Source organism: Lagopus muta, chromosome 7 (genome assembly GCF_023343835.1).
Source record: "Lagopus muta isolate bLagMut1 chromosome 7, bLagMut1 primary, whole genome shotgun sequence".
Taxonomy (NCBI): Eukaryota; Metazoa; Chordata; class Aves; order Galliformes; family Phasianidae; genus Lagopus; species Lagopus muta.
Genome location: NC_064439.1, coordinates 31,271,606 through 31,289,107, shown reverse-complemented (window position 1 = coordinate 31,289,107; position 17,502 = coordinate 31,271,606). Strand labels below are relative to the sequence as shown.

The following is a 17,502-nucleotide window of genomic DNA, read 5'->3' as shown; positions in this document are numbered from 1 at the left end:
ACTTGTGTCAGAGTCACTCGCAGTTCACCATGAAGTTCTTACCCACTTGCTTGGTGAATGGAGGTATTTTTCACTTGGCAATATGCTTAATTAGGAGTTAGTATCAACCAGAGATTAAATCTAGTTCAGTTACCTACTTCCAGGAATAGCATTTGCCATACTGTTTCTATTGTCAAGGTAACTGTGTCGCCCTTTTATAGTTCAGTGTTATGTTTTTATAAGACTTCAGATTTTCTGAAGTTGTAAAGCAAAAGGCAACAGCAACAACATTTCTGTGATACTCCAAGAAAGTGGTGGGATACTACAAAGTGAAAAGAATTAGGATAATAACCTCTAGGCTTTCAGAAGTACCATGAAACTTACAAAACTTGGCATCAGCTCACACAGATATAGCGAACAACTTGGCAGTACAAGGTTCTGCAAACCCAGGTGACCTTAATGCAATAAAGCCTGGAATGTATCTCATGAGATCACAGATACATTGCCTTCCCATTCAGGCTGGCTCACATGGAGCCTGCATGGCAGTTTCTGCAGTGACAGCACAGCTACCATGCTCACAGTTACCTCTGCCCTAGATAACCAGGAAGAGATTGCTGTTGCTTTGGTTTTGGATGGGTTAAACAACTAAAACGCTCTTGCCTGCATTGTGTACGAACTAAAACAGATGAGAATTACTTGATCTGGTGGCTAGCATGGCAGCATTTTACCAGAAATATACTGTTCTGTGCTCGTATTGCTTCAACCCAGCCTAGAAACTATTTTGCCTCTTTATTCTTTTGTTTTTCTAGGAGCTAATTTCCATTTACAGAGTTATTTCATCTGGAGCAGATAGCTAAGCTTTATTTCTCTTATAATGGCAGAAAATTATTTACATCTATTCACTGGGAAAAGAGCCCCACATTTTGGGCATTCAAAAGAGAAAACTATTTTTAGTTCATTTTCTTAAGGAAACCGTGCCCACTCAGCCAATTTGTTCACCCATCTATCAATTTGGTTCTAATAACTATGAACCTGCACACTGATTTCAGCCAGATTTGGCAAATTTGCTGTGTTCCTGCAAATCATCTAAACACATGTGGTTAGATCGAAAGAGTCTATTATTTCCTTCATCATGCAGAAAAAATCAGCCATTCTTTGCTCTTTTGGGTGAGAGCAGCTTGGCCAATTAGTCTGTGCTACCAATTGATCGGGTGCAGAGGTGTATCTAATACAGCTACAGCACATTTGGCCCCTTCCCAGCTAATTATAGCACTCAGAGTGAGGTGAGATTACTGTAGGAGAATGTAGGATATATGGAAAGATAAGGGGAAAACTAGGGTTATTGAAGGGGGCTTTGTAGGAATCAGGTAGAGAAACAAATCTGTAAGAGATTAAGCTTCAGTAGTTCTGCTACTCATGAAATACTGTCTTCTCTTTCCCCCAGGAGTATCTCACTCTGAACTTTTTTTGCCATTTATATTCAGAAACCTCACCTGAATGACTCAGATCTTCTCAGCTGGCACTTTGAAGATGTCACTGCCATTCAGCCTACATTTGCTGGATGGAAATGACAGCCACCTTTCTGGGCATCTCCTCCCTCAACTACTTGGGAACACAGAATCCCAAAAGCACACATCATTCTCCCCCCTCACTCACACACTGTCTGTGTCACTTTTCATCCTTTTCTTCCTCGGGAGAATGAACACTGAATATACATCTTTCACTGGAACAGGGGAACTTTTATGGTGACAGTCATGATTTGTGAAAGAGCCAGCTGGCTATGCCTGGTTTGTTTCTCTTGTAAGATATTAAGATTTGCAAGCACACATTTTAGCAAGTACCTGCTAAGCAAGGTACTTTTCAAATTTAAGATCTTCTCTATCTGAAATACATACACAACTGAAGGATGGCAACCTGAGAAGGTGAGAGGGAAAAATAGAGGGAAAACAGTAATGGGAATATCTGAGGTTGTGCTTGTGGTATACAAGAGTCGGGTGAAGGACTGAAGAAAAGAGGTTGATAAAAAGAGGGAATGGGAGTGCAAAATACTGCAAAGCAAAGCAGAGTGAGATGCTTTTGCAAATCACTTTCTCTATAGTAGCCTTTTGTGACCTGACAGAGGAATCCCCAGAAGAACGCTGCATGGTATCATATTGTTTTCTTCAGTACCTTTCATTCTGTTGTTACAAATTTTAATGCTTTACCTAGTATTTGACATCTGCTGAGCACTTGGCAGACGTCTTGGATGAGCTGTCAGCAAATGCATTTGCATCTTGGGCACCACAAATCGATTTGACGGCTAAACTGCATAATTTAAATAAAAATAGGTTCCAACGAAGAATGAAACCTGCCTTCTGCTCACCAAATTAAAATCCTAAAAGCATAGGTTCATTTGGCACAAATATTCCATTGAGCCTCAAATAGTCTTTGCTTAGAAGGAAGGTAGAAGAAAATATACTGCAACCCTCCAACATTGTTGTCCCTGCTTCTTCTGTGAGCAAACACTCACCAGTGATGTGGGAGCCCTAACCACTCAGAAAGGAATCAAACTTTTCTTGGCATACAACTAAACAAACGTGTGGATCAGGTAAAGTCATTTTAGGAATAATTGCCAGATTATCTATCTATCTATCTATCTATCTATCTATCTATCTATCTATCCACATATTTATTTATTGCTGTAAGTAAATGAAGCCCTCCGCTCGCCTGCCTTGGCACCACTTATGCAGTGGTAGCCCTGACATTGTCCCACAAGATATGCACCTCCCTCCCCAGGAAGGAAAGTGAACCGGTTCACCTGCATCGTTTCAAACTCTCCAGTTACAGTTTCACTTTTTTTTTTTTTTTTTTTTTTAATTTGACCTTCAAATATACATATATGTATTTTTTTTCTGGAGGAAACAATTTGACACAGACAATTAACACTGGCAAATCGTTTCAAAATAACAGCAGTCACACTGGCAATTTTACAGGTGTTTTTGGTATAACCTTGCTGCCTGTTCCTTACAGCTTTCCTTGGAAAATTCACTCAGAGCCCACTGCATACATGTGCTGCAGCCTATTTTTCTTCGAAAAAGCCATATCTTAAACTTTCTCTGTTGGCATTTCCTTTACGGTTATATTGCTTCCAAACATTTATAGTAGCTTTATTAGATCCATCTGGTATCCATCATAATTCTCAAACTGTTCCAAACCCAAACAATGCGTAGCACAAGCAAATTTTACTAGCAGACCATTCATCCTCCCAGACTCTGAATAATATACCAAACGCTGGCTCCAGCTGGGGTCCTTGGAGCATCCTGCTATTAACCTTTTTCCATTTTAAGGACTTGTAATTTATTCTGTCTCTTTGTAGGCTCTCTTGGCTAGTTTTTAATTCATGACAAAACTTTACCTTTCACCTCTGATTCTCCAGTTTCTTTGCAGCCTCACTGAAAAAGATTTTACTGACAGTGCTTCAAGGCTTTAAATTAATTGCACCCCCACATCCTCCCGTTATTTTAATACTGCAGTATTTTATGCCTTAGAAAACAAACACTTTTCCTACCACTAGGAAGTGACTTCATTTTGGCTTGCTAAAACCAGTGCACGGGAGGTCTATATGCTTGCTTGCTTTCCTTCCCCTATCACTATAACTGTTTGATTCCAGCCTGTAACTGTCCCCCAAATGCCTAAGAAGTGAGCCTTTAATACTTTAGCCCAACACTGAACTATAACTCCATAACCTGTATGAGATCCACTTTGAAGAGTAAATATTATTCTTTTCATTTTCTCCTTGCAAAGGGAATGTTTACCATAACACATTACCCCAGCTCTTGGAGATTAGATAAACAGCCCATTTAATTCACTGTGAGCTTTTCATTCAGTGAGGTGGGTTTTCCTGAATTCAGCTACTTCTTATTTTAGTTCTCACATTCTTATATCACCTGCTCCCCATTAGGTAACATGATTTAACTTCATCTTCTTCAAACATGTCTCAAGGAGTCTTTTGCCTGTATAACTTCTAACAGCCAAGACAGAACTCTGAGTTCCCATTCTATTACACAAACTAGTGTGACAGTGAATGTACATAAACAGTTCCATTCCCTTTTCCAGATCTCTTCTGGAGGCAAGAAAGTGGGAAGGCAGCCGCCTATCTCTGTCATAGTTGAGGATACTGTTAACTGAATTAACGCAGAGCCGCTACTGTATGATCAGCAACTGGCTGGACTGAGGTGGCAGTGATGAACTGGCTGTACCTGGGCTGCTGGCTGGTAAATTTCCTTCCCTGCCTTTTCCTAGTCACCTCTATATTTGCGTTTGCCCATGGCACACTGTGTGGGAGGTTTGTTTTTCCTCTATTTTACTTCGTCGGTCATTCATGTCAGATTGACAATAATGCCATAAATACTTTCATTCTCCTTTGCAGCAATCACCTCTGAGTTCAAATGAAAGCTTTCATTGCTTTATTGTTGTCAAACCTTCTTTATTCACAGAAACCTATTCCTTAGCAGCAAACCTTTGGAAACAACAGCATGTATGAAATGATGCATCAAGCATTGGACTAGGAAGCCTCTCTTGCCTCAGTTATCACTGGGACAAATAGTAGGGGCAGGTGTTGCCCTCACAGCTTCTGCCTGTATTCTTATGAATGCCTTGAGATCCAATGGAAATTCATGCTACTCAACATTTTGAGCCATTAGGTGAGGCATCTGACTCAGTCTGTTAAACCCAAAGGATGATTTTTTTCCATTGATTTCAACAGCTCTGCATCTGGTCTGAGGCAGCTGCCTGGAACTATAAAGCCATTCTATATTAAGGTGAAGATTTTGTTTCCTGGACATCACTTCTGCCTGTTGGCAGAGGCACTAGCCTTTGGCACAAAATAATACAAGGTAAAACATAACAGAAACACCTGTGTGAACTTACTGGCTTTTGTGTTGAGTCTGGTGTACAATGTCTGTGAAGATGTATTTTTCTGTCAAGTAAGGTCTGCTGCCAGCGGGGAAAATGGGAAATAACCCATATTTGCACACACCTGAATTGTTTTAAAATTCAGACCCTGACACTAATGGCTGTGATACAGAAAAAGAAGGTATTGCTATTGTGTACATCAGCAGAACTGAATCTGCTTAGCTTTTCCCCACTGAAACCTGGCAGCTAGAATGAATAGCTTTTCTGTTTAGAAAACGCCTGATGCAAAATGCAGTCAATTCACACACCAGCAACAGGCATGCTTTCAACTCTCTAGTGAAATTCTTACCTACATATATCTAAGAGCTACCACATTAGATAGGTACATGAACCATTTACTGAGGTGCAGGCATGCATACCACCAATAGGCACAAGCTGGCGGAACCAGTGCCTGTTCTGACAACTGGGAGACTGCCTGAGCATGGGAGGAGAAAGGCTCTGGAGCAGCTCTTTGGCTGGAAGCCAGAAGTCTGACTTTCAAGTGTCTGTGAGGAGCGTTGTCTCTCTGTTCCTCCAATCCATCTGTAGGCAATAACTGTTTGCTAACAAGCTTAATGTCTGTAACTGGACTTGTACATGTTTTTAGGGTTGTGCTTGTTACTGCCATAATGGAACCTTTCCCAATATCATGTGCACTCAAATGAAGTGTTAGCATCTTCAAGGAGTTTACACAATGGAAAATGTCACCTATGCTGGCAGGAAACATAGCTGGCTAGGTACATTTTACAAGGTTTGAACATCATTTATTTTCCCTTCTAAATGACATACATAGGCATCTGTCCACAGCCTTCCAGATATATTCAGTGCCCTTCATGGTCCTGAAAGAATCAAAGTATTCAATATCAGCAATTACTGGACCTTCAAGTTGTGACTTTTTTTTCCCCTGTTATATGTATTAAAAGCAAAAAGCAAATGGAACCGAAGTAGAAAGAGAATATGGATCCTATTCTCAACAGGAGAATAACAAAGAGGACAATCCAGGCTCTGGCCTTGAAGTGTGCAATACTGTGTGCAAAAGCTAAAGAGAAAGAACAACACAAGGAGTGCCTGGGCCTCACCCAGAGCCCAGCGAAGTAAGTAGAAACTCTGGCTGCAATGACAAATACATCAAGTCTTCCCTCTGCAATAGCATAAAACTTATAAAGGGAAAAGGGCAATGAGTGTTGGGATCTCTCTGCTAATCCCTTCTGCCCCACAGGAGGTTTCCGTCTCTCCTACTTGCTGGCAACCTGAGCTAAATAAGCTTGCATCAGTAGGAAGGACACTATAGCCCAGCTTGCACTGAAATTGTTTTTCAATAGCTGGATGGACTTCTTTTCCAGCTGAATAGCATCTGGATGCTAGATTCTGCAGAGATCTGTATCACGTCTCTGCAAATATACTTGCTGAAAACAGTAAACTTTCATGTACTTTGGTATTTTCTGCCTTAAATAATATGGGAAAAATACAACATTTTTTCCATCCAATTGCATTTTAGATAAATACTAAAATCCAAGAATACTTGGAATAATGAGTAATAGTCAGCAATCAGGGGGAGGAAGATAAATGTTATAAAACACTGTCCAGCATGTATTAAACCAGTACTGGACTGTCAAATCCAGAATCTTAAATGGCAAATTTGTTTAGTTTCTATCCTTAAAGGAAAACACTGTCTTGAAAACCTTGGAGTTCTCTTTAACTATTTCCAAGTCAATATCAAAGTTACATGTCCTTGTCTGTGTGAAGTGGAAGCTTAGTGATTTCTTAACTCCCTGCTTCTCCAGTGGTTTGGGTGTTAGATTCACGCATTCATCACACGTAACCAGCTGACATTCACAAGCTGGCCCTCAACTACAGTAAGCCTGGGAGCTAGACTCACAGCTGGGTCCTCTCATTTTCCCTGAAGCTGGATGGAACTGACAAATCAACAGCAGGAAATTTACATTTAGTACTCGTGATGAATGTTACTATTTGGAATTCAACTATTTCCAAATCTATGGATGCTTACTGAGGCAGCAGCTACACAAACACATACGCAAAGGCAGGGTTCTCCAAAGTCTGCAGTTTTGACTTGTTTATACAAACAAAAGCAACCCAAAGACTTCAGATGCAAGCCTTCTTTACTTATTTGGTGCGTTTCGATGCCTTCCAGGAGTGGATTAGCAGTGCTGTGGAAAAAAGCTGTATAGCTACAATGGGTCACGTTACTCAGCAAGCACACCCCATGCACGGTCACTGCAGCCCGAGCAAATCTGTGCTGCCTGTTTCACCCTACCCTTGCTTTGTAACTTTGGGGATAGAGCAGATATCTTCTGACAATTTGGCACAGGAACTCTCTTGAAGAGCAGTTTTGGTATGGTAGAAGGAACGGCTGCTTACTTTCTTCACTGTCTCATGGGATAATTCCTTGTTGTGTGCCAGGCTGGTGGACACTCATTCCTTTTTGGTTTTTCTCCTTTCTTTTTCGACTAACTTCCGGCCACACATCTGCTTTACCGACATACAAAGTCTGTAATCTTCCTGCTCTGAATGAGTAAACTGGAGCCAGTTGAGCCTCTTGTGAAAAAGAGAGTTGATGGGACAAGAGTCTGTTTTCCCTGAGCTCTTGCCATGAGACAAATGAAAGGCAGAATTGAGATCTCTACAAGTATTTGCAGCAATTCATGAAATGTGCAACAGAGGTGAGATGCTTTCACATGAGCACTGCAGCATCAGGCACCTGAGAGGAAAACTTTGCACCTCAGAGGTATTCAAAAGCATTCCAAAGGTAGCTTAACCAGGAGAATGTCCATAGAAACCATGTCTACAGACATGTTAAAAGAGGGCTAGGCAGATTAGGGAGATGATAGATAAGTGACATACAGTGTGTGATGTGACATCAAGTGACATGATAGATAAGTAAGGCATACAAAACCTAGTGCAAGCTTCTGGCACAATACCAGCCTGGATATGCAACAGGACAACAGTGGTGTTTGCCAAAAAAAATTGTCAGAGGGAGAGAAGGTTCTTGAGTGGACTTTGAGGGAAAGGAAAAAAAAAATAATACAGGATTAAGAACAAAAATGACATGATGGAGGGGGCTGGTGGAAAAGGAAAGCTACCAAGGATAGAAGGACAGATTTATTTTGGCAGACAAGGAAAGATATTGCTAAATTGAAAGACAGATAGCTCCTGTCTAGGACTATGCACACAATTCTACTGCTGCTCACACCTCAGACACAAGGATAAACACATTCCTCTGCTGTAGAAGGTCTTCAAAAGATTTGTCTCGGTTGTTCAATTCAAATTCTAGGATGTAATTTGTCTCTTACAACAAGCCTCTCTCTGGTCTATACACATGGTGTGGGTACTTGTTCACTAACACGAGACTAAGATTGCCTGAACATGAAAAATCATTGCATGTCATTGAGTTCAATATAGATATAGTAATTATTTTCACCTAATAATTAAAGAAAACAAGTGGAAAGCAAAGGCAATTATTTTTGTTGCACTCACTGGAAACACTACTGTGAATTGACATTACAAAACCACAGGAAAGAGCAAGTTAAAAGAACACACTTGGTGGAGTTTTGGTGTAATGGTGGAGTTTTAATTCAGACCACACAATTTAATTATGCATTACATTAGATCAAAGGGAAACTGAATTAAAAAAAATAATAATAACTGCTGGATTGCAGAGAGTGAAGCTCCTCTTCTTAAAAGCGCTGGAAAGACTGAAGCTGTATCAATCAGAACAGAAAAACCAAAGCACGAGGATAAATGGAAGGTTAAGTGCACAGGGCTGGGGAACACCCTCACCACTTTTTAAAAGAAAACTATTATAGACCGGATGGCTTTGTGTTGATGGATCTATCGAAAGGGAAAAACACCGATCTACATGCACACAGAGACTTTCTGCCTGTACATTTACCCTGATGCATGCAACCGTCTTGTATTTTGCCATACTGAAACACTGACACTATTTCTCTGCACTTTGATTTCTCTAACGGAAAGAAGCACGGTCCCAAACCGTCCCATGCCTACTAATTCATTGTTAAACTTTCCCTTAGCCCGGGAAAAGACGCTAATCCGATACAGCTTCATGTTTCTGTCCAACAGGAGAACGGAACTTTGTTCGCAAGAAGCAAATCTACAGAAAAATTAAATTGCCTCCTGGTGTAACTGCATCCCAGAGCTACGTTTAGCCCATGCCTTTTGCTGCACTGAACACAGGAACGCCCAATGCCGTGCACGTCCGCTCCTAGCGGAGCAGAGCTCGTTGCTCGTCGGAGACGTTTCTTTCCGAGGGGGTTTTTCAGTGCAGGACTCACGGTAGGACGGCAGTGCGTGTGAGTGAAGTCCGCCCCGGGGCGGCGCTCCCCACTCCACGCTTCTCCTCAGCGCACCGCGGGCGAAGGACGGCTGAGGCCGCCGCCAATCCCTCAGCGCGGAGCCCGCCCTAAAGCCGCGGTTGGATTAGCTCCGTCCCTCACCCCCGGGGCGCGCAGTATGCCCTGCCCTGCCCCGCCCGGCCGCGGGGCTCAGCTCCGACTTAGCACGGCGATCCCGCTCGCCGTCCCCGCATCCCCTCAGTGCAGCCCGCCCCACCTGGCCGCGAGGCGCCGCCCGTGACGTCATGGAAACACCCTCACCCTCAACGGCCGGGCGGTAATAACGCCCCTCGCGGGCAGGAGGAGGAAGGCGAATGCGATCTTCCCGTTGGCCGAGGCGGCTGTCAATCCAGAGCGGCGGTCCCGCCCCCGGCCCCGCTCGGGTTCGGCTCCGCGGAGCCGAGCCGGCGTGCTGAGGTGCGGTGGCGCTTTCCGCGCTCCTGCTCTTCCCGGCGCAGTTAGGGTCGTGCTTTGCGCTCGGGGTTGCTGCTCCCGCCGACTCCTTCTGTCCTCCTTCTTCCCTGGGGCCGGTAGGTGTGGGGCTCAGGTAGGCTCCGGGGCAGGGCGGGAGGCGCGGGCGGGCGGGCGGACTTGGCGGCGGGGCTGCGTGGGCTGAGGAGTCGGGCACCGTCCGAAGGGCAGCGGGAGCCGCGCACCGCGGATAACCTCGCGGTCCTCCGACGTCTCCGGCTGTGCTTCTCTGGGCGGCGTGCCGCTTAAACAAAAATCTGTTCCCCGCTCCGAAGGGTTCTCGCTCTGTGTTTCGCTCCCGGCGCGCTCCGTGCGCGTTAGCTGTGAGCTGGGGCTGACTCCGGATGAGGCGCCGAAGCGAGCGCGGTTCCCAGCACGCGGCCCCGCGCCCGTCCCGCTGCCGCCGGGGTCCGCCCGTGTTGGCGGCTCTGCCCTGCTGTGTGCGCTGCTCGGCACGAGGAAGAAGGGCTGTCGCTGTTATTTATTTATTTTCTTTCCTGCCCGCGTCTCAAGAAAATAGGTTAATTAAATCCAGGCGCTTCAGGATGGCGCTGAGTTGATGAAATGTCCGTTTGAGGGCGAATTAAGCTGTTTGAGCTTTAAATACTCCGTTACTTGAAGCCGTTTGGAATTATTCCCCAGCACTTGCTGGTTTGTTTTTACTAGGAGATGTGGAATGGCTGGAGAGAGGGCACTTAACGAGTGCACTCCTTCCTCGTGGGATGATTTGTGTGCCCCGTGATTTTCCTGAGCTCTAATGCTTGTAACAAACCCAAGAAGGGACACAGGTTGTTGTGGCTTCTTACCTTGGCTCTCATTGAGAACTCTCACAGAGTTCCAGATGCCTCGTTCTCCTTTTCTAAGTCTGGTTCATGTGCTTAAAGCATTGGTATTTTGCATGAAGGCATAGGTAACCACAGCTGTAATTTCCATGAGCTTCACTTTATTATTACAATAATTATTATTTTTATTCCTAGCAGTGACTAACCAGCAGAGTTCCCAATCCCACATCACCTTTCTCCTTGCTCTGATGTCCAGCCACACAGCCACACTCTGCATTAGGCTCTAGCTATCCTGTTTGCTTTGCACAGGACCCAGGTCTGGAAGCTGGGAGGGGAACTGTAGGGAAGGGAAATGCTCTCTGTGCAGGTGTAGGTACACGCTGTGCTCTGAGGTGCTGCTGAGCAGCTGTGGTCAGGCTGACACTGCTGCATGGTCACTGAGGGCAGGAAGTGATGCTGAGCTGTAATGGGGTTAGCTTGTCGTAACAGTGTGCATGCAGCCAGCTCACTTACTTTTGAAAGTGTGTATATCATCTTAAAGAATTGGGTCTAATTAGAGCACCTATGCATGTGTATCTAATAGTCTTTCCTTTGCTTATTGCATACTGTAAGTTTTGTTGCATGCTCTCTAGGGTGAAATGTGCCGTTATTGTGATAGTCTTGGATCTTACGGTTTGTATTTAGAAAAATGTATTTTCAGTTACAAACAGTACTCTAAGTAATTTATATAGGAACTCTATTTCCAGCAGGAAGGTTTCCCTCCTTTTGCAGCTGATGCACTTTAGGATTAACTTTGATTTGCTTCTCAGCTCTTTGAGATGTGGGGTTTTAATGCCTATCCTCTGCCACTGAATTTACAAAGTGGGGACAGGCATTGCCTTTAGTTGCATGCAGCTGCCACATGTGGTACCAGTATGTGAATCTTCCTATACTGTGCATGGAATTATTGCATTATTGCTCTAGTTCCTTGTCTGTCTGAAGGATGAGGAGCTGTTGTGTATGTAACGTTGTGAGTACTTGTCTATATTCTGCTGACATAGAAATTAACACTGACAAATGTATTTTAATTGCCTTAGAATAATTTGTGCTGCCTGCCATCAGGGTTAAGAGACGTGGGTGCTGGTGATAATCTGACAATGTAAGTAAGACCGAAAACAAAACAGTCAAGAAACACGCTGCTGGGGGTCTGACAGAACCAGTGTCCATAACTCATTCGACTGTCTGTCTGCTTCAGCTTGCTCCTTCTGCAGAGTCCTCTTCCTGCTGCTTGTGGCATTTGTGTAGCGCTTATCATGTGTGCAGAAACACCAGATTGTTACAGATGAAGTAATGACAGGAATTAATGCAGTATTTTTAGTGCTAGTTTTGGAGCTCTCAGTGTGAAGCCCACGGCATATTGTTTCACATGGATTGAGACAAAACAAAAGTTGAGGGCAGCCTCAGAGCGAAGGAAGAAAATAAAGAACTCACACCAATTCCTTCTCACTTGAAGTGTCTGAACTGTGATGACTGCTAACAAAGAGCCAACCACTTGGATAACTTTTGTATCATTACAGATGTAATGGCAGTTGTGGCATACATGTTCTCAGTAAAAGCACAGTGCTGGCTGAGGTCGGGCAGTGCAGTGCAGCGCAGCTCAGCCCACACGGCCCTGCCTGCCTGGTGCGCAGAGCTCTGCTGACTCAATGCAAGCTCCTTAGGGTACAAGTCACGTGTTCATATCTAGCAGTGAGCATAACAGTGCTTAATCCTATTTCAGTGTCTGGGTGTTCCATGGTGCTAACCACAGAAGTAAAAACAAATAGACTTCTGACATGGAAGGCGCTGAGCAATTTTTGCGATGCATGCTTGCTGAGAATTCTCTGTCTTTGGCTGAAGGCTGTCCTACATGTGGTTCTTGAGGTGTTTTTTTTTTCCTGAGGAAGATAAATACCAATAAGTGTGGTTTGATAGGAATCCTTGTGTGCAACAGAAGAGAGGAAATGAGTGAGAACTGATTTTTGCTGACCTCTGGGCCTTGAGTTGAGCCAGTGCATTCAATACACTAGGAGCATTCAGAATGGCTATGAGCTCAGAGGGATCTCTGCGTGTACTAATTGTGTGTCTGACTGCAAGAAAGCCTGATACAGTGGCTGCCTAATAGTATCTTAGTAAGTCACGGGAGGAAGGCAGCATATGTGCTTCTTCACATGCCTCTGGCATTGTTCTGCAGTTTTATTATGGCTTAAATTGAATTTGAACAGTTCGTCCTTTGCAGTCACTATATAGAACGTTAGCCAAGCTCTGTGTCCCTTGTCTGACCAAGAGGTGTGCGTGGATTTTTTGGCTTGAGATTTCTCCTTTCCAAGTCCAGTTGTTAAGATATGAGTACCTGACCTGAAAATTTACTCCTTCATCTTTCAGTTGTGGGGGTTTTGTTGGTTGAATCATGTTTAGGTTGGTAAATACAAATGTTGCCATTTCAATGATTTATTTTGTTCTGAATGTTTTATTTGGTACTTGTGTTAATACATGCACAAACAAATTACCTTTCTTCTTTCTTCTAATGCAGTGTGTGAATTGATAATCTTTTGATTTATCTCTTCACAATACCAGCATTTTAGTGATACCTTCAGACTCTGCCTGCATGTGGTTAAACTGAACCCCTCTGCCCTCCCCAAAAAAATCAGCAAAAATGTTAGTATGTTGCACTATGAACATCAAGCAGTGCTTGTATTTAACTGTGGCTCCTAGGAGAAAGGCAATAATAATCCAAAATAATGAAGCTGGGAAACTAATAATCCTTGTTTGCACCCATATTAATTTTAGATCTATTCTTTGTTTATGGTGATGTGATGTGTTGCACTTTATTGTTGCCCTTTATTGCTGAATTTCTTTAGTGACTTTGCTGCCAGTAGAAGAATGTGAAGCATTGGGCTTTCTGTCCAGGCTGTGTATCTTCTCATTAACGGTTTTAGAATTGAAGTCTGAAGCGGTTCCCTGGCTGAAGGCAGTCTTACTCTTTCCTCATCTTAATTTGTGCCATTTCTGTTATCACTACTTAGGGTAGTACCTCTATGAGTCTTTTCACCAGGTGTCGTCTCTTACCTGTTTTTATACAGAGGGTGGTGATGCACTGGAACAGGTTGCCCAAGGAGGCTGTGGATGCTCCATCCCTGGAGACATTCAAGGCCAGGCTGGATGTGGGCAACCTGGTCTGGTGGTTGGCAACCCTGCACATAGCAGGGGGTTGAAACTAGATGAGCATTATGGTCCTTTTCAACCCAGGCCATTCTGTGTTTCTGTGATCTATGGTCGTCATCACTCATTCACTTTGAGGTCACCGTTCTCTGACACTGTCATTTTTATGCCACTTTTTTCCCCCACGTTCTGAAGGTTTTTCCTGTGCAATGTGTATGCGCTGTTGTTCTGTTTGTTGTCTGTTCCATTTTTCATATATTGTTGGTGAAACTGAATGAATCTTCCAGTCTTAACAGTTCCAATAAAGAACAACTGTGTGGGTTTACACAGTTGCCCTAAGCGTTTGCTTCTTTCTGCCTGGACAGTAGCTGAAACCACAGAAGCGACAAATTCAGACTGGCTTGTCAGTCCCCAGCAGAGTGGTGTGTGTGGGAGACTTTATCCTTCTCAGTGCTCAAGCCCGTCTGTGTCATTCTTAATTCTGCTTGTTACAGAAGGTTGTCTTGCCCTTCAAGTTTTTAAATGAGCAGAGAAGGATACTGCTCTCTGGTACAATTTTGTTCAATCTTAATAACCATTTACTCATACTATTTTTTTGTTGTTGTTGAAATCATAGAATCCATGGAGTAGAACTGTGAAATCACCAAGGTTGGAAAAGACCTCCAACATCACCCAGTCCAACCATCCACCTATCACCAATATTTCCCACTAAATCATGTCCCTCAGTACAACATCTAAATGATTCTTGGACACCTCCAAGTTCGGCGATTCCACCATCCTGTTCCTGGCAGCCTGTGCCAGCACCTGACCACTCTTTCTGAGAAGCTTTTCCTAACGTCCAACCTCAGTTTCCCCTGGTGCAACTTGAGACCATTCCCTCTTGTCCTATCAGTAGTTACACAGGAGAAGAGGCCAACCCCCACCTCACCTCACCACAGTCTCCCTTCAGGAGAGCGGTAAGGTCTCCCCTGAGCCTCTTACAGACTAAATAATCCTATCTCCTTCAGCTGCTCCTTGTAAGGCTTGTGCTCCAGATCCTTAACCGGCTTTGTTGCCCTTCTCTGGACACACTCTAGGGCCTCAATGTCTTTCTTGCAATGAGGGACCCAGAACTGAACACAGTACTCGAGGTGCAGCCTCAACAGGGCTGAGTACAGAGAGATAATCATTTCCCTGCTCTTTCTGACAACAGCCATGATGCCATTGGCCTCCTTGTCCACCTGGGCACACTGCTGGCTCATGTTCAGCTGAGTGTTGACCAATACCCCCAGGTCCACTTCCTCTCCACAGTCTTCTAGCCACTCTCCCTCAAGCCTGTAACATTGGCTGGTGTTGTGGTTGAAGTGCAGGACCCAGCACTTGGAATTGTTGAACTTCATCCAGTTGGCCTCAGCCCAGCAGTCAGCCTGTCCAGGTCCATCCGAAGGGTGTTATTATCCCCTGGCAAATGGATGCTTCCTTCCAACTTGGTGTCATCTGCAAACTCACTGCAAACTCATCCATCATCAATAAAGGTATTGAATAGGACAGGCCCCAGTACCAACCTATGGGGAACACCACTCATGGATGTTCACCAGCTGGTTTTAACTCTGTTCTCCACCACTGTCTGGGCCTGACCATCCAGCCAGTTCTTTAACCAACAAAAAGCATATGTGTCCAAGCCATGGGCTGCCAGCTTGTCCAGGAGAATACTGTGGGAGACAATATTGAAGGCTTTGTCTCCGTTCCTTTCAGTGCAATTATTTTGTAGTGTGTCCAGGAAAGCCTTGAGAAAGAATGGAAAGAGTTTCTTCATAGCCTCAATGCCCTACGTGAAACGTGCTGTTCTAAGAGAGCTTTTGCTGTCTTGCCTGTAATTGCAAGAGATGGCTTGAAACCAGTCCTGATAAGCTTTGTTATCACAAGGCTTCTGCTACTAACAGAATAGCAGAAACATCTCCGCTAAACAAGATGCAGAACACGTCTTGCACATATTGGCGCCTGAAGCTGCTCTGGCTGCAACCAAAGAAGCTTGTTTAATAGTCCTGTAAAATACTGCCTGCTGTCAAAGTGAACAGTTTCTGTATCCCCCATGTGTGATAAATAGGAGTGCTGAGATCCCCCAGACACAACACTGACAGCATGAACTGTGAACTTATAATGTAGTGGCAGGGTAGAAGGGAAGTTTCATTTTGAAGTTGTCACTACCCTTTCCAAGTCTTTTAATTAAAAGAAAAAGGAAGTGTCTCTTAATTGTCTGTGGTACTGCTTGCGCACTTTATGTAAATTATCAGTAGCAGTGGGGATCCCCAAGCACCTCCTGGTCATTACCATCTGCCTACTGGGGAGCTGATGCAGTTCACCACAAAGGATGTGGGCTACAGAGAGCCTTTGCTCATGTGGTGAGATGACTGTGCTTGGAGTTTGTGGTGCCTTTCTCAGGTTCCCTCCCTGACACCTTGCTGCTTGTCAAAGGCACACAGGTTGATACTTGCTGAGAGATTCCTTTCTACAATTTAGGAACTTTTTTTTCCTTCTTTTTCCCTCTCCTAATGGGATGTATCTGTCTGCTGCTCAGTGGTACGTGACTTGTGCAATCATTTGGGTAGCAGATGTTCAGAGAGCGAGGTAGCATGTATCACACAGTTTGGATCCAGCAAATTGCAGGTCTTTGCTTTTTAAATAAGTGAGAATGGTACAAAAGAATGCCCTATTGCGTTTATTTTTTTCCCCCAACACTATACAGTAATACACTATACAGATCTCCTTAATGTTTTTGCTAACAAGCAAGAGTGATTAATAAGCCTCTGTGGTCTGTGCTGCTGTTGTGGTGTCCTGGAAACTTCTCAGAAATGGATTTTGCTTGCAATTAGACAAGGTTAACTGGGTTTGTGGAATAACTCAGAGCAGTTATCTTTAGTTTCCTTAAAAGATAGCATTCTGTTAGTGGTTTTGTCACTTGTTAAAGTGTAGAACAGGACAAGAGAAGATGGACACAAACTGATACATGGGAAACAAGAAACAACAAGAAATTGTATATGGAGAGGGGAGAATCCAGACTAAATCTATTTCTGTTACTGAAGTCTAGCAACAGCCATTTTGGGAAAGAAGAGCTATTTCCTTTTGAAGTCCCAACAGTTGAAGGAGGAGAACTTTTGGTGCTGGTCTGCAGGACTTTGTCATGTCCTAGCAAGAACATTACCAGCTTTTGGGAAGTGAATTTGGTAGACGTACCCTTAGGAGCATCAACACATACTGTTTACTGAATAAAGTGTTGGGTGATTAAGACTGATCGTGGACCCTCATTTGCCTACCTGTTGGTGGCTGTGGTGTTGGTACCACTGCCAGGTTGAGAGGGCACCCTGCTGGGGAAGCGAAATGCAAAATAAACAGAATATTGGCATGTTGAGTAAGAAAGTGGGACAAAATATTACAATTGCTTCTTGTCGTTTTTAACTGAATGATGCTAATAATTTATACTGAATGACTGCTGTGTGTTAATCCCAATAGACAGCTTAGCAACTCCAAAACCAGTAAGTCGAAAGTACCGGTTTGGGTTTAGCTTACATTATAGATTGCTTGCTAGCTGGGTAAAAGTTCTTACATCACTGCCACAGCTGCTGACATTCAGGAAGTATGAAACCCATTCATTCATTCTTTTCTGAGTTTTTACTGTTTGTTTTGTTTTGTGTTTTAAGAAGAAAGGTACAATCTCTGAATTTATTCCATTTATCTTGTCTGCAAGGCAATAAAACTAGAAGCATTTAGTATCACATTCACCTTATGAACCTTATAAAATGAAGGCTCAC

The 17,502-nt window shown here is 43.7% G+C and overlaps 1 protein-coding gene across 7 annotated transcripts in view; it reads left to right on the top strand.

Moving 5' to 3' along the window:
* The first annotated feature begins 9,552 nt into the window (after positions 1 to 9,552).
* The window catches only part of OSBPL3 (oxysterol binding protein like 3), a 90,555-nt gene continuing 82,605 nt past the window's right edge, over positions 9,553 to 17,502 (top strand). For 3 of the 7 annotated variants that reach the window (XM_048950549.1, XM_048950545.1, XM_048950547.1), the window contains exon 1: positions 9,553 to 9,811. The gene's annotated coding sequence lies outside the window, so the exon portion shown is untranslated. Of the gene's footprint in view, positions 9,829 to 17,502 lie in introns of all 7 variants that reach the window. The other 4 variants (XM_048950548.1, XM_048950551.1, XM_048950550.1 and 1 more) reach the window with 4 other exon arrangements.